The sequence below is a fragment of the Capra hircus genome, chromosome 12 (assembly GCF_001704415.2).
Source record: "Capra hircus breed San Clemente chromosome 12, ASM170441v1, whole genome shotgun sequence".
Taxonomy (NCBI): Eukaryota; Metazoa; Chordata; class Mammalia; order Artiodactyla; family Bovidae; genus Capra; species Capra hircus.
In genome coordinates this window covers 26,064,999-26,092,026 of record NC_030819.1, presented here as the reverse complement: position 1 = coordinate 26,092,026, position 27,028 = coordinate 26,064,999, and the positions used below count along the sequence as shown (strand labels likewise).

Sequence of the window (27,028 nt, the reverse complement as noted above, 5' to 3'; positions counted from 1 at the left end):
GGAAAAAGCAAGAGAGTTCCAGAAAAACATCTATTTCTGCTTTATCCACCATGCCAAAGCCTTTTACTGTGTGGATCACAATAAACTGTGGAAAATTCTGAAAGAGATGCGAATACCAGACCACCTAACCTGCCTCTTGAGAAATCTGTATGCAGGTCAGGAAGCAACAGTTAGAACTGGACATGGAACAACAGACTGGTTCCAAATAGGAAAAGGAGTGTGTCAAGGCTGTATATTGTCACCCTGCTTATTTAACTTATATGCAGAGTACATCATGAGAAACGCTGGACTGGAAGAAACACAAGGTGGAATCAAGATTGCCGGGAGAAATATCAATAACCTCAGATATGCAGATGACACCACCCTTATGGCAGAAAGTGAAGAGGAGCTAAAAAGCCCCTTGATGAAAGTGAAAGAGGAGAGCGAAAAAGTTGGCTTAAAGCTCAACATTCAGAAAACTAAGATCATGGCATCCAGTCCCATCACTTCATGGGAAATAGATGGGGAAACAGTGGAAACAGTGTCAGACTTTATTTTTGGGGGCTCCAAAATCACTACAGATGGTCACTGCAGCCATGAAATTAAAAGACACTTACCCCTTGGAAGAAAAGTTATGAGCAACCTAGATAGCATATTCAAAAGCAGAGACATTACTTTGCCGACTAAGGTCCATCTAGTCAAGGCTATGGTTTTTCCTGTGGTCGTGTATGGATGCGAGAGTTGGACTGTGAAGAAGGCTAAGCGCCAAAGAATTGATGCATTTGAACTGTGGTGTTGGAGAAGACTCTTGAGAGTCCCTTGGACTGCAAAGAGATCCAACCAATCCATTCTGAAGGAGATCAACCCTGGGATTTCTTTGGACGGAATGATGCTAGAGCTGAAACTCCAGTACTTTGGCCACCTCATGCGAAGAACTGACTCATTGGAAAAGACTCTGATGCTGGGAGGGATTGAGGACAGGAGGAGAAGGGGACAACCAAGGATGAGATGGCTGGATGGCATCACTGACTCAATGGACGTGAGTCTGAGTGAACTCCGGGAGATAGTGATGAACAGGGAGGCCTGGCGTGCTGTGATTCATGCGGTCGCAAAGAGTCGGACACGACTCAGCGACTGAACTGAACTGAACTGAACTGAGATCCACCCCACCACTGACTTTCCCAGCCCTTAGGCAAACAATAATCTCCTTTCTATCTCAATAGAGTAGAATGTTTTGGACATTTCATTAAAATTGAGTCATGTAGTGTGTAATCTTTTGTTACTCTTTGCTCTCACGTTGCATGTTTTCAAGATTCATTTATGTTGAAGCATGTATCAGAAATTCATTTTTTCTTGCTGAGTAATATTTCATTGTATGGTGTGTTTATTCATTCAATGGTTTGGTGTTGCTTTCACTTTTAGTATATTAATACTATGAATATATGTATGCAATTATTTGCATAGACATATGCTTTAATATCTCTTTCATTTATACTTAAAAGAGTGAATTTTTTAGGTCATGTGGTAACACCATCTTTGCCATTTTGAGAAACTAAAAAACTATTTTCCAAGTAATTTGAAGCATTTTGTATCTTCAACAATAGTGCAGGAACATTCCTGTTTCTGCACACTCTCAGTAGCACTTGTATTGTCTGTCTTTTTTATTGCATGTGAGCATGCTCATATCCACTAAATATATGTGAAATGTCATTTCATTGTTGCAAATCTACATTCTCTTCATGAAATAATCATGAACATCTTTTTTGCTTTTTTGTCTTTGTCCTATGTATATGACTTATTTGCCAAACTGAAGTCATTTGCCATTTTTAATGAGGTTGTATATATTTTGTATTATTGGATTGTAAGAGTTCCTTATAAGGAACCTCTTAAGGGAGATATTTTAATATCTGTCTGTCTTCCTTACAGCTCTTTACTCAAAAATAGAACCGTATATTTCACAATTGCAGATCTGCTTTCTCCAGTGTTCTTTTGGATAACAATAGCTATATCCATTTGCTTCTTCCTAAAGAAATCATCAGTCTATATGGTTCAGGTGGTCTCTTGAGGTTCTCTCTTGAATTCACAAGTTTTCAAATGGGACCACCAGTACCTGAAATTTCCATATGTTTCTACTCTTATACAGCAGGTGGATAATCTTTGTTATATTCTAATAATGAGTTGAAATCTAAGACTGATTACATCTATCAGCTTAATGTTTTATCACCCATAAGGCATACGATTTTCAAAGAAAGTTATAATTTTGTCCCAATAAAATGGTTTTCCTATGACAAGATTTATACTATGATGTTAAACTCCTACACTGTTAAAAGACCATACATTGATTAAAACTTTCCCAGGCCTGTAACTAAAAGACAATTAAGAGGATTCTGGTGCCTTAATGACAATTGCAGGCAATTAATTACCAAATGATATTAAATTGTCACACCACTATATAAATTAACCATGTTTTTAGCAACTCCATCTCTTCCCAGAGAACCTCAATACAAATGTGTGCTCAGTTGCTCAGTTGTGTCCAACCTCTCGATGCCATGTACTGTGGCCTTCCAGTCTCCCTTGTCCATGGAATTTTCCAGGCAGGAATACTGGAGTGGGTTGCCATTTTCTACTCCAGGGGATCTTCCTTTAAAAGTTAAAATTGGCTCTTTAATCATTTTCCACTCTCCTTACTGTGAACATTATGTACTAACATCAGAAATACATCCACTGAGCCCAAATTTCATCTTATCCATCTTCCTAGATTATGTATGAGAAGTGGTTAACTATTTTAGTTACAATATGTTGATCTCACTTGCTCCTTACTTCATTGACCTCTGTAATAAGAGTACAAACATGAGTGTACACATTCTTCTGTTTCTTCCCTGCTTATATTCAAGCTGCTGAGTTCTATCAGAGTAAATCATAATGCATGACAAATAGGTACTACTATTAATTCATCACAGGAACATCAGAATGGTAAAAGGGCAAAGAAGGTTACCTGCCATGTCAATACACTGTGGCCATCTAGTCATCAGCCATTGCAGTTGCTTCCTAAGGTGCAACCTGATGGAATTAAGAATGGAGAAATGCAGAATAATGGCCCTATATAGTTAAGGTACATATCAAGTTAATAATTTCAATAAGCTCAGACTCTTACTTCTTCCCATAAATAGGGAAGCGCTAAAATCATTAACTTGAGATGACTGAAGCTTTGTTTGTTTTTGTTTTGTTTTGTGACTAGCAGCAGTATTTTGATGTTCAACTACCGTTTTCTGTTTTTTGTTTTTTCTAAAACTTCTTCATCTCCTGGCTCCTCCCTTATCCCTTGAGACTAGTCCTGCAAAACCAAAAAAAGACTGATTTCCCAGGCAATAGCCCACAATAAGGCTATAGGGGATTCCCAGGTAGTGCAGTGGTAAAGAATCTACCTGCCAATGCAGGCGACACAAGAGATGCATGTTCAATCCCTGGCTTGGGAAGAGCCTCTGGAGTAGGAAATGGCAACTCATTCCAGTATTCCACAGAAAATTCCATGGACAGAGAAGCCTGGGGGGCTATATTTCATGGGGTCGCAGAGTCAGATGTAACTGAGCAGCTGAGCAAAATAAAGCACAATAAAGCACAATTTCCAACTTTTAGGTTAGATCTTTTCACGTAACTTTAGTGTTTTCATTTGATAGCCTTCATGGATTTTTACTTTTATACTCCACAGAATTGTGAATAACAGTAAAATCCCTAACATGTCTCAGAGTTGATGACTAAAATTTTCTACAATATAAAATTTCAAAGATGTAATTTCTGGAGTACTGTATATTATAAGCATTAAATAAATTTTAATTAAAATTTTAGAGTGGGGCTTCCTTGATAGCTCAGTTGGTAAACAATTAGCCTGCAATACAGGAAACCTGGGTTTAATCCCTGGGTTGGGAAGATTACCTGGAGAAGGGAGAGGCTACCCATTCCGGTATTCTGGCCTGGGGAATTCCATGGACTGTATAGTCCATGGGGTCGCAAAGAGTCAGACATGATTGAGCAGCATATTTATTTTGTTCGATATTAAGAAAATGTCCATCATAAGAACTAATTGACAAGGACAGCCTCCATAGTCAAAGAGATTATGTTTGAATCAGACTTATTTTCTGTCAGAAAATAACACTTCATTTTTCAACTCTAATACAAATTTTAATATGACCCTGAATAACAAGCACATTACTTCTGAACTCTGATTATAATATAGCTATCCACTAACTAACACATAAAGTCTTATGTGATTTTCTCATTTTTATGTAATCAGTTACTATCCCCTAAATATTTATTTCTTTATTGTAATAGACATCTTACTGAGAAGCTAATTGGTGTTTTGTGTGTCATAGAAATCTCCAGAAATGCACTATGTTACCTTTGGTATGAGTATATTGTGCTTTTTGTTTGTTTTGGTTTGGTTTTCAAAGAAAAAGGATGATTTTGAAAGAGATGTTCGGAAATAAGAATTAATAAAGCAATACTCAAATTTCTTTTAGAAAAAATATAGAAAAAATTAAATACTAAAAATTGATTCACTTGAAATTGTCTCTGGCAACTTATGATCACAGAAGTCTTGGATTTATCATGATATATATGCTTTGAAGATCACAGCAATCCTACAACATTAGTTAATAGTTTTGTTGATCCACCAACAATAATTTTTTTGACACTTTGCTATCCTTAAATCTTATTCCAATGGTGACTCTATTCTATGTAAAGTCTGTTAGTTTCTTTTTGATACATTTATTTTTAATATAACATGTTTAGTGTAATATATTTCTTGGCTAGAAATGGTATTCTTTTAAAATTATCTTTGAATGCTTCTCTTACTTTTTATACATTATTTTGCAATTCAACATCTAGAATAAATCTTTATTTCCATATTTATAAATTTTAAGAATAATTTCACCACTGTAAAAATAAAAATACTATTTTATTTTATACCTTTCAAAATGCCTAGGAGACTACCCTCTTCCTCTCAGGAAGTTATACCAAGAAATCCTTGCATTGTTTTGTTTTGCGAAAAGGAAAACAACAAAAAAAAAAACAAGATACTAGATATTAAGTCACATATTTAACCATGTTTTCAGTGAAGTTGAAACTAAGTGCACACAGCCAGATGACTCTTTCTGCTGCAGCACATTCAAGATGTTCATCCTTTAATAAAAGAGGAATTTTCATAGTACATTTTCCAAACTTACTTAGTAGCATTAAGAATGAATGAAATTTATTGGCTAGAGTTGAAATTTTATTGACCTGCTAAATTGAGTTGATGAATTAGGAAATCACAAGATATTTAATAGAGCACATTAAATTTTTTGAAATGTTCATATTTGCAAAAGACCAACTTTAGTACTCTAGTGATCAATTATAGACATACAGAGATATTACTAAAGCCAAGCTTAGGATCATCTTAATCACTTCGAGGGAAATATGTAATAAAATATATATCTGTATGTTTAAAATATACTGTCCTATTTCATTACGTATAACTTACCCAGCCCCAAATCAGTATACCTTTATTGTTAAAATCCAAACATTGCAATTGGGAATGGATAAATTTAGATATGATATCAACTGAATGTGATAGAGACCAAATATAAGAGAAAAATTTTTAAAGGAAAATAAATTCTCTGACACATAAAAGTGTGAGCAGCTTCATGAAGTCATCGAATCCAGCTCCCCCTGTATCTGACTTCACCGTCTCTATGGAATGTCTCTTACTTACCTAGTACAAGATGGCTGACCACCTGGTTTTTATAGCACCAACAGGAAGGCAAGAAAGAAGTTAAAAGGCAGAATCCTACCTACTAAAGAAACAACCAGGAAATTGCACACATTAATTTCACTTGCATCTCTTGCCAGAATATAGACACAGGTTACAAAAAAAAAAAAGATAAGAGGCATGTATTGTGTATTTTGAATAGCTTATGTACCGAATAAATGCAGTACTATGGAAAAAGGGAAAAACAGATTTGGGGATAAGATTAGCAGATTCTACAGTTTGGAGGATAGAAGGTTAGCTCTAGATGATAAATCTAACATGGCGGAAAAGCCATATATTGAATATTTCTAAGTATATTTTCATATATTTATTTATATACTTTAATCTTTTAAAAGAATCAGTGTTTTGTAGTAGAAGTTTTCTGAACATGTTTTACAATAAATGTTCAGAAGCAAGAATGCTTTAAACTCATTGAAAATTTTCTTATGGATATCTGTTTTATTTTCTTTAAACACAGATAAAAGTCTAATCAAAACTCTAGATTGGATTTGCAATGTTATATAAGAAATTAAATGAAATCACTTTTATTGAACAAATAATTGTACTCTAAAAAACTGGTATGTACTCTAAAAATCCATTACATATTTATTAAGTGTCACAATGCATCATGTATATTGAGATATATTAGGAAAGTTATGACCAACCTAGATAGCATATTCAAAAGCAGAGATATTACTTTGCTAACAAAGGTCTGTCTAGTCAAGGCTATGGTTTTTCCAGTGGTCATGTATGGATGTGAGAGTTGGACTGTGAAGAAAGCTGAGCACCGAAGAATTGATGCTTTTGAACTGTAGTGTTGGAGAAGACTCTTGAGAGTCCCTTGGACTGCAAGGAGATCCAACGAGTCCATTCTAAAGGAGATCAGTCCTGGGTGTTCTTTGGAAGGACTGATGCTGAAGCTGAAACTCCAGTACTTTGGCCACCTCATGTGAAGAGTTGACTCATTGGAAAAGACTCTGATGCTGGGAGGGATTGGGGGCAGGAGGAGAATGGGACGACAGAAGATGAGATGGCTGGATGGCATCACTGACTCAATGGACATGAGTTTGAGTGAACCCCGGGAGTTGGTGATGGACAGGGAGGCCTGGCGTGCTGCGATTCATGGGGTCGCAAAGTTGGACAGGACTGAGCGACTGAACTGAACTGAACTAAACTGAAGCAAAATTATTGCTTTCATAAAAATTACATTCTGTTAGGAGGCCCGTCAATGTAAATATTCAGTAATCATGTTAATAAATGCATCATTACAATTTAGGTTTGTACTATTATGTTATGGAAACTAAACTGTGCATTAAGTGGATAAAGAAAATATTCATTAAGGTAACGTTCACAGCTTTTCTTGACAGGCTATTCTTTTATTATTATAATTATTTATGCTGTATCATGTCATCTGCTATAAGTGACAGTTTTACTTCTTCTCTTCCAATTAGGGTGTTTTTATATATTTTTATTGTCTGATTGCTATGACTTAACTTCCAATATTATGTTAAAGAGAAGTGGCAAATGTGGGCATCCTTGTCTTGTTCCTGATTTTAGAGGAATGATTCAACTTTTCATGTGTTGATGTTAGCTATGGATTTGTCATAAATGACCTTTATTATATGGAGATATGTTTCTTCTATACCAACTTTGATTAGGGTTTTTGGCATGAATGAATGCTGATATTTGCCAAATGCTTTTTCTGCATCTATTGGGATGATCATATAATTTTCATCCTTCTTTTTGTTAATGTGGTGCATCACATTGATTATTTTATGAATATTGAGCTATTCTTGGATCCCTAGAATAAACCACATTTGATCATAGTGTATGGAACCTTTTTATATATTGTTGAATTTGGCTTGCTAACTTTGATGAGGGCTTTTGCATTCCTATTCATACAGGCTATTCTTTGAACGTGATTTTTAATCTTAGATTTAAAGACAGAGGAATAGAAAAAACCTATTACTTAAGGAGCTAAATATACTGTTCAGGCAAGAAGTGTTAGGTCAGAACTCCTCAACCTGACTCCAGAGACTCCTTCTTATTTCCAAGTGGTCAGAGCATTGCAGTGGGGTTGCCTCCCAGTCACTTTTGTCTCTATTCTCCACCCACAAATGTGTGCTTGAAGTCATCCTTTGTAGAACTGCATTGCACACTGGGTTGCCACCCTATTGAATGGCAGAGGATGTCTTTTTTTTTTCCTTTTAACTTTTATTTCATATTGGAGTTGTGTGTATGTGTGTATTCTCAGTCATGTCTAACTCTTTTGTGACCCCAGGGACTGTAGCCCGCCAGGCTCCTCTGTCCATGGGATTACCCAGGCAAGACTACTGGAGTGGGTTGCCATTTACTCCTCCATGGGATCTTCCTGATCTAGAAATCAAAACTACATCCTCTCTTGCATCTCCTGCACTGGTGGATGGATTCTTTACCACTGGGCCACCTAGGAAGCCCAGTTGGTTAACAATGTCGTATTAGTGATACATGTATAACAAAGTGATTCAGTTATACATGTATTTATTATTTGTCAAATTCTTTTCCCATTTAGGTTATTACAGAATCTTGAGCAACTTTCCCTTTCAATAGGTCCTTATTGGTTATCAATTTTAAATGTAACAATGTTTATGTGTAAATTCCAAACTCCCAGTCTATCCCTCCTCCCTTCACCTTTCTCTCCTGATAACCATAATAAGCTTCTTCTCTAAATCTGTCTGTTTCTGTTTTGTAAAAAATTTATTTGTATCAATTTTTTTAGATTCCACATATAAGAGCTACATATACTATTTTCTTTTCTCTGACTTAACTTTTCTGTAAATCATATTGTGATTATAAGTTGCCTGCAAAATTAAGTTGTAAACCAGAGTAAAACTTTGTGAAGAAGCATAATATTTAATGACTAGTAATATTTCTGTGATTATTAACTTTAAAGAACAACAGTATGATTGCTAAAACATACAGCAATGTTTTCTGGACAGCAAATAAAATCCTGCATATAATTAAAATTATTAAACTATTCAAAAGATGTTTCATTTGTTATATAAAATTTGTTCTACTTTTTACACTTTTAATTTTGCTAGCCTAGTGATAATTTCTGTCTTTATATATGTAATCTATAGGTAAATGTATATTTATCTATCTAAATATGTATATATCTAAATTTATATATGTAATATATAGATAAAATAGTATATATTTCATCAACTCAGACTACTGAAAGATCAGAAGAAGTCATGTTGAGTACATTTTTAATTTTTTTTTAAAGATGGGCCATTCAAATTGTCTTATGTGTCTTTTTATGCTATCTTTTCTCTGAAAATAATGCAAACTGATTAATTTGATTCAGTCTAGTTAGTATTCTCCCACACTTGTTTTTCATGTTCTACAGGAAGCCTTTTAAGCTTAATATACCTAATTATCTAGGCAGTCATTGAATTTGGCAGCAAAAATTTGTATTGGGATTTATAAAAAAAAAATCCTAAAGAATGGAGCTTGAGTTGATATGGAGAAAGAAAAGGATGTGATTTTTTGGACTATCTGATATATCCATTATCATGAGATTTCTCGTATCTTTCAAAAATTTGATTTTCTTAGAGCAACTATTGAGAATTGGCAGTTTATTTTATCAAGAGCTAAAAGGCACTTCAGATTCTGAAGTAAATACATAAAGGTCATAAAGAGTTTTCAAACAATGATTCGAAGAGACTTCAATGTGAAGAAGACATTTTTTTTTCTTCCTTTCCTCAGAGCTGAGAGCTATTTTTCATGAAATTGGAAGTATATAGTAGATAATAAATAAGTAAAACAGGAAAATATTATTTTCTCCAGTTGTACTTGACTAGCAGTTGGTTGGTAAAAATAAATAATTACTTTGAAGTCAAAGTGAAGCTTGTATTGACATCCTTCCAAGACCCAGATTCTCTACCTAGATAAAAGTTGAATTTCTTTTAGATCCTCTACAAAGTTGTGACAGTTGTATTTATCCATGTTAATTCATTTAATATAGAATTACAATAACCAAGATAGCTCAGAATCATGAGAGGATAAGGCGATTTTATCTATTTATTTATTTATGAGAAAACAGAGAAAAATAAGAGACTCTAGTAGCTAGCCAGCTTCCACTGAAACATAGAGTTTTAACAACCAAAAAATTTAAGCTAGTTGTACTTGGGTTAGCTGTTTTCCATGTGGATCAATGGTAAAGAATTCGCCTGCCAATGTAAAATATGTAGATTGTATCCCTGGGTCGGGAAGATTCCTTGAAAAAAGAAATGACAACTAACTTCAGTACTGTTGCCTGTGAAATTCCATGGACAGAGGAGCTTGGTGGGCTACAGTCCATGGGGTCACAAAGGAGTTGGAAATGACTTAGTGACTAAATAACAACATTTGAGTTAGTTATTGAGAATGAACGACATTTAGAAGCTAAATATGTCATATTTTAATAGTTATTTTGGATAAAAATATGCATGAATGAAAGAAATGGGAGTTTGAATAAAATTGAGAGCATAACATTTGAGACCATTCTATTTGAATAAAATTAAGAGTGTAACAATTATATAGGAAAATATTAAGTATGTTGTCATTCATGAATATCTTCAAAAAAAAAAAAAAAAGGAAGAGAGTCACATTTTTAGTCTCAGTCCCAGCATTCTCCCAGCAGTGTCTTACCTTCACATAAGTTGATTTTTCCTTCAGTTCCCAAATTGTCCCCACTGTTGTAGTTTTGAGGAACTTTCTGTATTCCTTGTGGCTAATCAAGGTCTCTTTGTTAAGAGTGAAGCTGCTTAGCTTTTCCAGCTTCTGCCAAAACAAACAGTATCTGGAATAGTCAAAATAGTTTTGAAAAATACAAATGAGAAGGGGTTGGAAAAAGGAAATTTAAAGTAACTAAAATAATTACATAATTAAAAGGAAATTTAATATAACTCAGAACTAAGGGAAACAGAATCTTATAGAATGGTACATTTTAAAATTCTGTGTTTTAGTCTAGAACTCTGGATATCTAAGTTAGTCATAGTTTGCAGACTTTTGGGGAAATAAATTGAGAATTATAGTTTAAATAATAACTGATATAGAAAATAAATATAAACCTTTTAAAAGTAACATATGTGTATGCACATATACAGAACTGATGCAATTAAGGAGAAAAATACAATTTATATCAAGTGTATCAAGATGCTGCTACTGCTGCTGTTAAGTCACTTCAGTCATGTTCGACTCTGTGTGACCCCATAGACGGTAGCCCACCAGGCTCCCCCATCCCTGGGATTCTCCAGGCAAGAACACTGCAGTGGGTTGCCATTTCCTTCTCCAATGCATGAAAGTGAAAAGTGAAAGTGAAGTCGCTCAGTCGTGTCCGACTCTTCGCGACTCCATGGACTGCAGCCTACCAGGCTCCTCCGCCCATGGGATTTCCCAGGCAGGAGTACTGGAGTGGGGTGCCATTGCCTTCTTCGTATCAAGATGAGTATTCCCAATTCCACTTAATGGTAGCAAACTGAAATGTTTATCTTAATAGTTAAAATGGTTTTTCCCTCAGAAATTGTCTTCACCATTTTGTGGCCTCTTTAGGCCTGATTTCAAATTTTCCCAAGTGGCATGCAGAAGCTCATGTGATGGTCATCCAAACATAGGTGAATTGAGGGCATGTGTGATCTTTTGTAACGTCTATTTTGTTATGATGCCTAGGGCTGTTTGTTGTAGCTTGTGGACTGAGAAATCAGTTAAAATATTCCAACTGGTAGCACCATGTATTCCATTCTAAACATATTCACGTATGTTCACTCAACTAAATAGAATAAAAGCTCAATCACATAATAAGATAATTTTAAAAAATAGGGTCAATGTTTCCAGAATGTACTGAGACAATAAATGGCTAAACAAACAATAATAGAATCATAAGATTGATCCAACAATATTTACTGGCAATAGATATAGGCAAGTTTGGGCAAACTAAAACCAATAACACCACCAAAAACCCCACAGACAAACAAACAAACAAACAAAAATACAAACAAACAAACAAAAATATGCAAACACCATTGGTAGATTTTAGCATGTACATGTGGTTAAAGTGAAGTTGTTCGGTTGTGTCTGACTCTGCGACCCCATGGACTGTAGCCTACCAGGCCCCTCCGTCCCTGGAATTTTCCAGGCAAGAGTACTGGAGTGGGTTGCCATTTCCTTCTCCATGCATTTGGTTACTTATTATCTATAGGCTAAAACCATATCATAGTCAGAAAGTCTTTGTTGTCCATCACTGGATCCACAAGTAAACAGTAGTGTAATTTAGGTGAGCAATAAGTGCTAAAAAAATTTGTTGAATGAATGAATGAATAAGTGAATGGATTCTTGTTACTTGCTTTGTCTTTACATTTAGTATGTACTTAGTTGCTCAGTCATGTCTGACGCTTTACAACCTGGTGGACTTAGCCTGCCAGGCTCCTCTGTCCATGGGGATTCTCCAGGCAAGAATACGGGAATGAGTTGCCATGCCCTCCTCCAGGGGATCTTCCCAACCCAGGGATTGCATTGCAGGTGGATTGTTTATAGTCTGAGCCTCCAGGGAAGCCCAGTCTACACAATAGGGAGGTTTTCTGTGAAAAACTTTGATCTGTTGCAGCAATTTTGTGATTCTACAAATTATTGCTAAAGTCAAGGAGATCATTGGTGCTCCTTTGTGGTTTAGATTTACAAGTAGTAGCTTTCTGAGAAATTGCTGCTGCTGAAAATGCTATTCTAAGGCAAGAAACCATGGTTTGTTTGGCAGAGAGCATTTCTACTCTCTCTATAAACATGAAAAAATATTAAAAAGCTTTACCAGATATGAAGGCTATGAGTAATTTTTGATTAACTTGCTTAAAAGTATTTTTGTTTACATTTCTATATGAGAATTTCCTAGTTAAAAATTGTTAGACAAAATCAGATTTCATATTGATGCCCCTTAACTTTTCCTATAAAAATATTTTAAACTAGATAGTTCTTACTACACAAAGCTTGTGTGGTAGGCAAAATAATGACCTCTCAAATATATTCATGTCTTACGTCCAGAATCTCTGGCAATCTTATATTACATGGCAGAGGGGGATTAAGGTTGCAGATGGCATTAAATTTGCTACTCTACAGATTTTTTTAAATTGGATTACCTTGGATTACCCCAGTGGTCTCAATATAATCACAAGGGATCATAAATTTGGAAAGAGGTAAAGTAGTCAGAATCAGAGAGAAGGCAGAAAAAATAACCCAGAGAAAATGATTCAGCCTGATCTTGCTGGTATTAAAGATGAAGGAATGGGGTGACAGTCAAGGAATGCAGGTGGCCTGTAGATGCTGAAAAAGACAAGTCAACAAATTCTTCCCTAGAGCCTACTGAAAGAAGTACAGTCATACAGACCTTAGAGACGACCTTGTATCAGTGAGACCCATCCTGGATTTGGACATGGGATTTGTAAAAAAATTAATTTGTGTTATTTTAAGCCATTATGTCTGTGGTAATTTTAAATAGTAGAAAAGAAGCTAATACATAGGTTATTCAATATTAAAATACTTTATAAATAGTACGGATCTCCTGCAACACAAGTGGATTCTTTACTATCTGAGCCACCAGGGAAGCCCAAATAATTTTAATAAATGTTAAATTTTAATATGCGCATACTGACACCTTCGAATTTTATTTCAATATTTTGAAGAGAAAACTGTGAATTAACATCAATGATTTGTTTGCTGATACATTCAAGAGTAAATGGTGAATTTATGCTCTGGTAATAATCACCTCTGTTTCAACACGTGCCATTAACTAAACAAATACAGTGGAGTAAAATCCCTAAGACAATTGAGCTATGCTGCTGCTGCTGCTAAGTTGCTTCAGTCGTGTCCGATTGTACGCGACCCGATAGACGGCAGCCTACCAGGCTCCCGCATCCCTGGGATTCTCCAGGCTAGAACACTGGAGTGGATTGCCATTTCCTTCTCCAATGCATGAAAGTGAAAAGTGAAAGTAAAGTTGCTCAGTCGTGTCCGACTCTTGGCAACTCCATGGACTGAAGTCTACCAGGCTCCTCCATCCATGGGATTTTCCAGGCAAAAGAGGACTGGAATGGGGTGCTGTTGCCTTCTCTGCAATTGAGCTATAGAAAAAGGAAAATATCTGGAGATGAGAGAACAATCCACTCCCTTCCTCACTGCCCAAAGGCAGAAATGATATTTTAAGCAAACAGATCAATGATCTAAGATTGTGTGGTATGGCACTGGTTTGCCTCCCATAGAAGAAAAGGGATTGAAGCTAGACTCACTGCTTGAAGCTTGAATCTGCTGGGGACTCCATAATAGAATATATTGTAATAAGAGGCTGAAAAGCTCCTGCCACACTTCCCTCTTTTCAAATATCATCATGTGCCTTGGTGAGCTCTATGCCTAATGAAGAAGAAAGACACAGACACAAGATTTTCAAATCCAAATATCTCACTTGCACTGAGGATATATCTGCATTTCACCAGTCTCATGTTGGAGTAATGAACCTAAATCACAATTAATTATAAGACCTATTTCTCAACTTGAGGCCTAGCATACTAAATGGAGGTAATAATGACTTCAACAGGAAAATAAAACTTCACACAGGAAGAGACAAACACAGTGGTGGAAAGAGAGAGACAAAGACAGATAATAAGATGAAAATAAAAAGTTCTCTTCAAATAATCCTGCAAGCCAAAATTTTAGACCACTTGGGAGAACATAATTCTATGAAAACTATTGAGAAAAGAAAGGATTGGAATAGAAATTCACTTTAAAATATCAATTTTCAAAAATAATCTAAATTACAAATACCAAGGATATTCAAAGGAAAAAAAAAAGTGGAGAAACATCTGACAAATAAAAAAAGAAAAGCAAAATAGAAATTATGAATTAAAAGTTTCAGGGTATTTAATGCCCTTGCTCCCTGTTTCCAGGATGTTCTATGAATTTACTGTGTTTACTGTCCAAGGCTAGCAAACAATGTTTTACTTTCAATTGGGCAGGCCCATCTATACAGCTACTCGACCTAGGTCCCAGTAACTGCTCCCTTCTTTGCCCAAGTGGAAGCAAAGATGCCCTGCTCTTTCTGTGCATAGGGTACTACAGAATTCCTATATGGACCTTCCAAGCCCTGCCTTTGTAAATATTTTCTTAATTTTTACCTGTTCTTACAGTTTGATTTTGACATCTGTTTCATACTGGGAAAGTTACTGATTGAAGAATTGTATTGAAATGGTTTCAGTAATAGTCCTTTTTTTTTTTTTTTTAAGAGAGCTTCTGAGTTCAGTTGCTTATATATTTGTGGCATGAATGAGTAAAACTTTTTATGTGGGAGATTAGGATACTGTTATCTTGTAACCATAGAAAACAGTTCATGAGCAAATAAAAAATTGATGACTAAAAATATCTAATTTATAATACAAGTAAAAATTTTAAAGCCTTGTTGGTTGTTTTATCTCCTGTATTTAAAGGACAGATAAAGTAAGAACCAATGTTAGGATCTTTGAGGATTTCTGAGTCATAGCATCAATAACACGCCCCATTCCACCAGGACTCTTAAGTTCTTATAAGGCACTGACAAGGAAGGAGGGCTTCTTGGAGACATGAAATGAGAACTATTGAAAAGAATCAGATGAGTCTGTGAACCTTAACGTGCCTCAAGCCTGAAATTCCCTTGCCAGACAAACTATTTTTCCTCACTCTTGGAAGGAACTAGTTTACCCTGAATAGCAATTTCTGAGGACTGCCCATGGGGTGGCTGCCTCACAAACCAATGTTCTTCAAGATCCAAATCCATGACCTTTCATTACTTCCATTCTTACAGTGATATAGATACAAAACTATCACAGTTACAGAAATATAAACAAAAATATTGAAGATAACCTATAAATGAAAACATATCCCCCAATATGGGTGTTTGCTTTCATCAGTGTATATAAGTAGAAGTAAGTGTCTCAGCAGGAAATAAGTGGCACACTCAAAATAAAGAATTTGGTGACAATTTAGTAAAGTGAATATTTATAAAGGCTTTCAAGACTTTTTAAAAAGATGCACAGTTACCTCTGTGGTCACTGACTTTTGTTGACAATAGACAATGTTGGATGACAATGCAATGAATTAAGTTTCCTGTGATCAATGGAAATAAAGGGATACAGAGAAGTTGAGGCAAGGTAATACCTGCTGACCATCAAAGGCAAAGATGATTCCAATGATCAAAATAAGCCATAGTTACAAACACATGAGATTATCTAACCTATAAGGCATCTGTGAGTGTGGCTAATTAGTCACAGGGTCAAGAGATATATAAGGCATAGAAAAGCTTACCAAGTTGTTGCTTCACATACAAATTGGCAAATAATAAAATAATAATAATTATTAAAAAATAATAAAAATAAAAATAGAAAATAATTATTATAATTAGAGTATGTTTAAGGAAGTGTTCTATAATACAGCTGCTGCTGCACACTATACATTTGTCCTGCTACCATGTATATAGGCGACTAAACATTAGAGAAAGGAAAAGAACCCTTAGGGATTATGAGGTGCTGGCTCTAAAATGATATTAATCTTTAGAAATAAGTGGGCTCTTAATCAGATGGGAGATTTGTGAAGGTTAGATGACAGATGAAGTTCTGGCTTGAATCTGACTAGCAATGGATATAGTGGGACTGCAAATTGTCCCTGTGGTTAATTATCCAGCTTCAGATTACATGATATATCTTAATATATTTTGCATGTGTCATATTCCCATGTTGATTTCTGACCTAGGAAGCATATTTATCATTATAGAGTGTGGTTAGATGGCAGACAGGTAATAAATGAAGTATTGTGCTCATCTAGAGCAGAGTAGGTATATTGAATCTACAGAACACAGTCCCCAGAGTCATATTTACAATTAACACACCAGATAATTCACACATTGTGGTTTGGACCTTTGTTCTGTTGATTAAGAGCTAATGCTTTGAAATGGCTAAGTGAAGTTTTACAATGGATTCCCTCTCCTGATCATGATATTAAATAAAAACAACAACTTGCCTGAAGGAATGGCAGAAAATAGATCCTACCTTTAAATGATAAAGGATGCAAGAGTGATTGAATCCATGATGTCTTAATTTCTGTCTCTGGTCCTTATCCTTGCAAAAACTAGAATGATCCTGAAGGAAGAAGTGCACTCTGTATGTTCAAACAGATAATAAGCTAATTGCAGACCCTGTGTCCAAACTGCGTTATTTTCTATAGCTGATAAAGTCTGAGGTACATGGTATATGCCTACTGGCTGAGTGAAGGATTTGTGTCTGCCCATATTGCAAAAGAAATGGAAAAACAATTCTCATTCTCTTAGAATGAACAGCAATTTGAAGGTGTACTTGTGATCTAGGGTATTATTAAAGCTTTCCCTCTCTGTCATAATATGATAAAGACCTGGATCCTCTGAACATCCTGAAGAACAGAGCATTGGTCTACCACATGACTGTCATCCTGCTAATCAGAACAGATGAACAGGGAATGCCTGGTAGCCCAGTGGTTAGGACCCTGTGCTTCCACTGTAGGGGGGACGGGGGGTATGTGTGATCCTCACTTGGGGATCTTGCCAATTGTACGGCATAGCCCAATAACAAACAAAATAACGGATGAACAATATTTGTATAGAATGTTAGAGATAAGACACTGGCATAGCAGAGGATGAAGATAAACTCCATAAAGACCCCAAAATTTTTCTATCAGTAGATTTTAGGTGTTAGGTTGATTAGACTATATGCTCTGGGGAAACTCTAATACATAGGTACAATTAAAGAGAAAATATAGCTTTTGCACAATTTTTAATAGTGCAAAGTAGGAAATATCAATGCTGATTTGCAGGAAAATTCACGATACAGTACTTTCGTACAATATTCTAATGGACGTTAACCAGAGCACATTTAATTTAGCAGGGGTAAATTCAGCACACAAATTTGAATGAAAAAATCCTTCAGAACAATATATGCATAACCATATTTCACCTTTAAATATATGAGTTGAAAAAAGTTTTTATGAACCAATGATACTAAATTATAAAAGAACATACAGTGGAATGATACATCTGAAATTGTGACACTGGTTACATCTAGAATTAAAGGGAGATATATCAGAAAGTGTATAGGCACATAGGGAACTTCAAATATATCTGTAAAATTTCATTTAGTTAAAACATTAAATCTTAAATACTTATGACATAGCGATAATATTTTATTAAGATAGATTGTTGGTATGCAAATGTCTGTTTCATTGTTTTCCATGTTTACTTATATATTTGAAATATGTAATCATAGAAGTACTATCCAGGTGTTCCAATGGTAAAAAATATGCTTGCTAGTTCAGGGGACACAGGAGACATGTGTTCAGTCCCTGAGTTGACCTGATCCCCTGGGGCAGGAAATGGCAACCCACTCCAGTTTTCTTGCCTGGAAAATTCTGTGGAGAGAGGAGCCTGGTGGTCTACAGTCCATGGGGTTGCAGAGTCAGATATGACTGATTGATTGAGTGAGGACACATGCAATCATCTAAATAATAAAAATAAAATATCATATTAAAAAACATGTTTTACATCAACTCTGTGAAACTCCATATCTGAGTGCAAAACAAGCCAGTTTTCAGTTCTTAATTCTGCAGCCTTCAGGTGTACACTGTACCTATGCTATCCAGAGACATTTCCTTAGCCTATGGCAGTTTATGTCATTACTAGACTACTGCCACAATATCTTGATATTCTTTGACCTCTTGCATTCTCAGAACATTATAACATTCTAGAGTTGAAATAGACTATTAGTGACTCAGGTGGTAAAAAATCCACCTGCAACGCCAGAGACCTGGGTTCAGTTCCTGGGCTGGGAAGATCCCATGGAGAAAGGAACGGCTACCCACTCCAGTACTCTGGCCTGGAGAATTCCATGGACTGTATAGTCGGACAAGATTGAGTGACTTTCACTTCACGTCATATTAACTAACTAAATTATACAGGAGTTGAAACATTTTTAATAATATGTTTGGTTATTCATTTTGTATCAAATGTCACAGGATATGGTAAATTAAAGTATTATCTTCACTACATAGTTTCATATCCCTTCAAACTAGTTTTGTAAACTGTCCAAATAAAACTGATTTTTTTTTAAATTTTATGCTTTGGTTTCAATTGTAGATATCTTTAATTCTTTTTGCATTATGAAGAATATAGGTATATAAAGATAGAGAGATAGATACATTCTGGTATCTGTTAAGTACCTTCATAAATCAAGATAGTTATTTCCATATTCCAGTATTCTAGACTCAATTTTAAGCATGATAGATTTAAATAGATAAGAAAATTTACGTTCCTTATGGAGTTAGCATCTTAATGAAATGAAGCTAAACTAGTGTCTAAAGTGCTTCTCTCAGAATTAATTAACATGCAGATATATACAGTATGTGAAATGCCCTTCATGTAAGTCTAGTCACAAGGTAGCTATATTATATAGTAATATTTATGTATACAAGAGCAGAAAGGAAATGATAATTTATATTAAGTCAACAAAATTAGGACACAGCTATAATGACACACATATATATATTGATAGATATATAAATATATGATCTAGTGGAGGTTTTTAAATTATTTTTACTCATTTTATGCAAGTTATTTTTTAACTGAGATGTTCATTTGAAAGCGGATGGAAGGATCATTTCCTGGAGCTGAAAACAGTTCTGGATGATAATAGGAAGGCTTGTCATTTTCTAATATTAGTTTCCCAAGTGGCTCAGTGGTAAAGAATCTGCCTGCAATGCAGGAGATGCAGGTTTGATTCCTGGCTTGGGAAAATCCTTTGGAAAAGGAAATGGCAACCCATTCCAGCATTCTTGCTTGTGAAATTTCATGGACAGAGGAGGCTGGTGGGCTACAGTTCACGAGGTCACAAAAAGAGTCAAACAAGACTTAGCAAATAAACAACAATTAAGTCTCAAATCATTGACTTGACTGAAATCATTTAGTTATGCTGCTCCAGCATTATAGGTTTTCTGTTTCTGACACCCTTAAACAAACTACCTTGTATGATTTCTTCCTCCACCTATTTCATCATATTTGACTGACTGCTATTCTAAGTCTATCAACTGATGCTCAGTAAAACTTGCCATTCCAGGAAGTAATAGATCTTAAAGCTTATTTACAACTTCAAAGAGTATCTGCTTTTGGTGCTATTTTCTTATTAAGTTATAGGTAACCTAATAGTGTGCAGGTCAGGAAGCAACAGTTAGAACTGGACATGGAACAACAGACTGTCCAATAGGAAAAGGAGTACCTCAAGGCTGTATATTGTCACCCTGCTTATTTAACTTATATGCAGAGTCATCATGAGAAATACTGGGCTGGAAGAAGCACAAGCTGGAATCAAGATTGCCGGGAGAAATATCAATAACCTCAGATATGCAGATGACACCACCCTTATGGCAGAAAGTGAAGAGGAACTGAAAAGCCTCTTGATGAAAGTGAAAGAGGAGAGTGAAAAAGTTGGCTTAAAGCTCGACATTCAGAAAACGAAGATCATGGCATCCGGTCCCATCCCTTCATGGCAAATAGATGGGGAAACAGTGGCTGACTTTATTTTTGGGGCTTCAAAATCACTGCAAATGGTGATTGCAGCCATGAAATTAAAAGAGGCTTACTCCTTGGAAGGAAGTTATTACCAACTTAGATAGCATATTAAAAGGCAGAGACATTACTTTGCCAACAAAGGTCCATATAGCCAAGGCTATGGTTTTTCCAGTGGTCATGTATGGATGTGAAAGTTGGACTGTGAAGAAAGCTGAGCACTGAAGAACTGATGCTTTTAAACTGTGGTGTTGGAGAAGACTCTTGAGAGTCCCTTGAACTGCAAGGAGATCCAACCAGTCCATCCTAAAGGAGATCAGTCCTAGGTTTTCATTGGAAGGACTGATGCTGAAGCTGAAACTCCAATACTTTGGCCACCTGATGCGAAGAGTTGACTCATTGGAAAAGACTCTGATGCTGGGAAGGGTTGGGGGCAGGAGGAAAAGGGGACAACAGAGGATGAGATGGCTGGATGGCATCACCGACTTGATAGACATGAGTTTGGGTAAACTCTGGGAGTTGGTGATGGACAGGAAGGCCTGGCATGCTGCGGTTCATGGGGTCACAATGAGTTGGACACAACTGAGCGACTGAACTATACTGAATAGTATTGCTATAAATTATAAAATATTGAAATATTTTACAGAGAGCTTTTTGAATTTTCTCACCCTATAGACTATAATTCTGACAGTCATAGTCCAACAGGATTTCTTCAGTTGACAAAGAATAATAATAGGAAAGAACCTTTACCTAGGTCCTTTACTATGTATATTAGTAAAACTTGTAGCTTATAGAACATACTGAGATGGAAACACTATGTATCTTTTAATAAATCTGAAACAAAATATAAATATTCATGATTCTCTTACTGTCTAAGAAGTTGGAAAAAGACCTCCTAGTGTGTGTTAAGTCACACAGTGTGTCCGACTCTTTGAGACCCTATGGACTGTAGCCCACCAAGCTCATCTGTTCATGGAATAATTCAGTTGGATGTAATTTATGGAAATGGTCATTATTTTAACCGATTATGAATGATAAAATTTCTTCAGTTCTCATCTCTGGAAACCACTCTCTGCTTATCTTAGGTCTGTCACCAATGTCATTTTCTTGCGTCTGAACCCTTACTTGAAAAAAAAAAATTATTTTTCATATTTACTCAAATTTGCTCAAATTTGACCCCAGTGGCTCAGCGGTAAAGAATCCGCCTGCAATGCATGAGCTACAGGAGACCTGACTTCGATCCCTGGGTTGGGAAGATATCTTGGAGGAGGGCATGGCAGCCCACTCCAGTATTCTTGCCTGGAGAAACCCTTGCACAGAAGAGCCTGGCAGACTACAGTCCATAGGATTGCAAAGAGCTGGACATGACTAAACTGACTTTGCAAGCAAATTTGACTTTAATTACAAATGTTATAAACTTTTTTATAGAAAATTTATAATAAACTTTTCTAAGAGGTCTAAGTACCTCCATTCACAAAGGCTGAGATCCTATGATTTATTTGGATGCTATTTTTCTTTTAATCATTTCTACAAGCATTACCATTGCAAGAAATCATCAAACTATTGCATAAACAAGTACTGAATCCGAATCAGTTTTCACGCAAGTCACTGTTCTGGTGATATAAGTATCAATAAAGACACACAGTTGCTTCTCCCTGTAACTCAGAATTTAGTTGTTGGTCTGTGTGTGTGTGTCTGTGCACGCATGTGGTAATAAAAATTCCATATCTTAAGTTCTTACTACAGATGCTAAGATTTTTAAAATGTATGCACATATTTCTCATTTAATTTTTACAAAAAACTATAAAGTTGGTTTTATTACCTGCATTACACAAGTCAGGAATGCATAACACAATGAGATTAAGTGTACTAAATAGCTCTTGTTTTACTGATTCCCTTAATGAAAACCAGTATTAATTTGGAGAGAGATGGGGATTTATTTCTGTCCCTTGAGTGAAGTCCTCCAGGGTTTTATATTCAGCAGCTAAAGGTTTATTCATGAAAGACTGAAAGAGCTTTTTTTTTGTTGTTCTTTGGAGGGTTTGAGTTCAACTGGTAAGATCTTGCCTCAGGCAGCTTCAAACTGTGGCAAATGCCTAAACAGGAAGACTGGTCATGCGCTTGTGGAAGATTTAAAGCACTATAAGACTGTGGGAAATACCACACCATCTCTTAGCTTCTAACCAGATTCTCTACCTTCAGGCTAAACAGAGCCCGGGTTTTCGGCAAAGGGAAATCTGATTATGAGTTTGACCGCGTGGTTTCCATTTTGAAATGACCGTTCTGAATGACTGCCAAAAGCTCTTCAGTTTTTCTTCTAAGTGGAGTCCATTTACCCAGGTCACAAGATCAACTCATGCCTAGAATGACAAAAGCTCCTAGGGAAGAAATTCATCCATTTTTTCAGATGCAGAAACAGAAGTGTTGCTCAACACTTAATTCCTTTATTTTGACCTGCAGTGACTTCTTTTATATTCTTTTGAGTTCTGTAGCATATTAATTGATCCTGCATCTGGAAGGGCATGATTTTTTTTTCCCCTCCGCATACTTATTTTTCTGTATTTCTGAGTAAAAACATCTCTTTTCCTGCCTCCCAATCTAACAACCTTTTAGTTACTCCATTTTCTCTTAATTTTGTCTTAGATTATATCCTATTTCACTTTGCCTACTTTCTAGACCTTCAATTCAGTTCAGTCGCTCAGTCGTGTCTGACTCTTTGCGACCCTGTAAATCGCCAGGCTTACCCCATACTTAAAAACTAAAAGCTGTCCTACTTCATGACACACAAACTGAAACAATGCTTTTAAATCTAGGTCCTCAAAATGATTCAAGGAAACAAAAACCATTCCATTGTATAAATTTGGGAGGTTTCAAGTGTCAATTTTCTCATCTTGCCTTACTTCATTTTAACTGCCAGTCTTTTGGCTTCTTTTGACCTTTATGCCCCATGTACCCGAGGTACAATTTTTCATTTTCTCTCACTTTCCTCAGGCCTTTATGCTAATTGTATACCTGCGATTTACAGGGAATGTAGGTTTCTGGTGTACTTTCTCAAGGTAGAGTCTTCACATAAATAATCTAATCTGGATCTACTTACATGTTTGTTCCTTTTCCTCACCTTCAGTGAAAGAAAATCCTTTTTTTCTGTATAAGCCTAATCTTTTTATTTCTTTATTGAATCAAAATTCTTACTCCTTCAGAAACCTAGCCCTGTCTATTTAATTTCTTCTCCAAGAGTAATTTTATTTTCTGGGTTTTTATTTTTAGCTTAAAACCATTTATAAATTTCTCATAGGAAAACAAATTTTACTTCAAGACATATTTGCTATTTATGTATGTGAATATACTATACATATATAGTATCTCATAATGTTAATTCTGTTAAATAATGAGGCAAATTTGCTAGTATGTACACCAAATATGTTCTTCAAACAGATTTATTTTAGTTATAACTGAAAAAAATTAAAAAGGAAGAAATAATAGAGCCATATTTTAAAAATCAAAATATATAGACTTGATCTGACAAATGTTAACGGATCCACAGTAACACATTAATGGATCCACTTTATCCAATGTGATAAAATGACTCCTGTTAAAATAATAATGTCCTCAAAACCTTGTAATTAATAGAAATATCTGATCTCATAGCAGAACATATACTAGGTTCCCATGAATGTATATCAGGAAAGGCACACATACACAAATTATTAATATGGAATTAAGTAAATAATTTAAGGTAAAGTTTAATTCCTTTGTTCTAAATATCTAAAGTGACTATGAATTATTTGTTCAATTTTTATAAGTACTAAAATATGCCAAAAGATAATAAAGAAATGTAAGCAATTTCTCATTCAAACTCATATCCTCCTCAAATACAATTTGACTTTTTTCTTTTCAAACTGATTTTTAATCATTTGCTTCTCAAATTGAAGTCTTTCCCCATCCACTACTCCTAATAAATTTATTCTTACTGATGTTGAACTTTATCTTTCTAAATCTCCCAGTACTAAATAATATTTTATAAACTATCATTTGTTTTCTTCTTACTTTTACATCATTCAGTTCTTACCACTCCACTGCTTTTTCCTTCCCAATTTTGCTTTTATTGAATCATCTTCCCCCATCTTTGTTTTCCTTGTGGTATCTTCCAGTTTTCTCCCTGAAAAGACTTTTTATCTCTCCTTGTAACCCTTTCTTTAACTCTTTGCTATGTATATTCTCCTTAGGTGACGTTACAGAATCTAATGAGTCCTGAAGAAGAGAAGTGAAGTCGCTCAGTTGTGTCCGACTCTTTGCAACCCCAAGGACTGCAGCCTACCAGGCTCCTCTGTCCATGGGATTTTCCAGGCAAGAATACTGGAGTAGGCTGTCATTTCCTTCTCCAGGGGAACTTCCCGACCCAGAGATGGAACCCAGGTCTCCCGCAGCTCTCCCATCCCTGGGATTCTCTAGGCAAGAATACTGGAGTGGGTTTCCATTTCCTTCTCCAATGCATGAAAGTGAAAAGTTAAAGTGAAGTCGCTCAGTCGTGTCTGACTCTTCACGACCCCGTGGACTGCAGTGTACCAGACTCCTCCGTCCATGGGATTTCCCAGGCAAGAGTATTGGAGTGGGGTGCCATGAGTACTGGTTCCATTTAATTATCTGCTGATCTCTCTATCACTTTTTCATTCATATTTTCTCTCCCTCTCTCTCATTCATTCTCAAATACCTCTCCCTTTCTCCCCTCTCTCTTTTTCAGACACACAGGCACTGTTGAGTCTGAGAGAGGTATATATCATGGTCAGATATGGGCTCTCTTGGAAATAGAGGCTCTCATAGGCTGTGCACTACTCATGATGTCATGCTGCTACTGCTGCTAAGTTCCATCAGTCGTGTCCGACTCTGTGTGACCCCATAGAAGGCGGCCCACCAGGCTCCCCTGTCCCTGGAATTCTCCAAGCAAGAACACTGGAGTGGGTTTCCGTTTCCTTCTCCAATGCATGAAAGTGAAAAGTGAAAGTGAAGTCACTCAGTCGTGTCCGACTCTTAACAACGCCATGGACCGCTGCTTACCAGGCTCCTCCGTCCATGGGATTTTCCAGGCAAGAGTACTGGAGTGGAGTGCCACTGTTTTCTCCGAGAACTCTTTATAAGGTTGAACAATTTTTCTCTAAATTCGGGAAGATCCCCTGGAGGAGGAAATGGCAATCCACTCCAACTATTGCCTGGAGAATCCCATGGACAGAGGAGGCTGGTAGGCTACAGTCCATGAGGTCACAGAGAGTCGGACACGACTGAGTGACTTCACTTTCACTTTCACTTCACTTCCAGCCCTCTCTTCCATCGAGGTCCCGAGAGTTGCCCCAGTTTGTCCCTGTGCCATCTTGGCAAGATGCAGAGAGGGCCTCTGCTCCTGTGCCTCCTAGGGGCGCCACTGCTTGATGCCCACCTTCTTGTCATTAAGGACGCAGGGTTGGGAGCGGCTGCGGGCCAGCCCACCCGAGCACCTGGCATGCTGTGGAGTCGAGGTGGGGTGCTGCGGGCGGAGGGCGGGCAGTACTCCGTAAAAGTGAACTGCTAGTGTGAGCAGTACAGGGAGCGCTGCATGTCCAGCAGGCCGCCGCCCATGGGGCTTGCCGCATGACCCCAGAGGTCGCCCACCTGTCCGCAGGTGACTGGGCCCGGCACCCCCGGGCCGGGCGGGCCGATGGGCCGCGGGTGGAGTCCCGCCGGGTCATAGGGCGAGGAGAGCGCGTTGGCGTGGGACGGGAGGCTGAAGCTGGAGCTCTGCCGCATGGTGTTGAACCCGTTGGAGTAGCGCTGCACGCTGCCCCCACTGTAGCAGCATCTCTTCTTCACCGGCACCCAGACTTTGGACCTCAAGGGCCTCCACGATGTCCGGCAGCTGGCCATCTCATCCGAGAAGGACAGCAACCAGCACTGGCGCTTGCTGGGGGGTGTGGACAGGTGCCTGTTGTGGTCGCTGAGGCTGAGGTCTTTGATCAGGTTGGTGACCGCGCAGGCGGTGGCCGCCTCCGGGTGCCACAGGGCGCCATCCTGGCACTTGTCCGGCAGGCACTCCCAGATGCTGGTGATCGGCTGGTCGATCTGAAGGGGACACTTCCTGTCCAGGTCTCGCCATCTGTCATTTTCCATGATTCCACAAGAGAAGTGTCGGTCCTTGACTCATCTTTTTTGGCGTGTGCTGCTCAGGGTTGAAGGTCCTGCAGGCCACAAGGTTGGCTCCCTGCTTGTCCTGGCTTTGACTCAGGATCATCACCATGATGTCACGGGTCACGGAAATAGTGATGTACGGATCTGACACAGCTGAATGGAGTTAACCCTGTGCCCTCTGGCATATTCATCCTATAGGACGAGAAAGGCCTACCCTCATCTTTGTTCTTTGCCAGATTTCATAAGGGATAATAAAAGTGAAAGTGGAGAGTGAAAAAGTTGGCCTGAAGCTCAACATTCAGAAAACGAAGATCATGGCAGGCAGTCCCATCACTTCATGGGAAATAGATGGGAAACTGTGAAAACAGTGTCAGACTTTATTTTTTGGGGCTCCAAAATCACTGCAGATGGTGATTGCAGTCATGAAATTAAAAGACGCTTACTCCTTGGAAGAAAAGTTATGACCAACCTAGATAGCATACTCAAAAGAAGAG

At 37.1% G+C, this 27,028-nt stretch overlaps 1 pseudogene; it reads right to left on the bottom strand.

The window, feature by feature from the left end:
• On the bottom strand, positions 14,145 to 26,643 carry LOC108637257 (annotated as a pseudogene).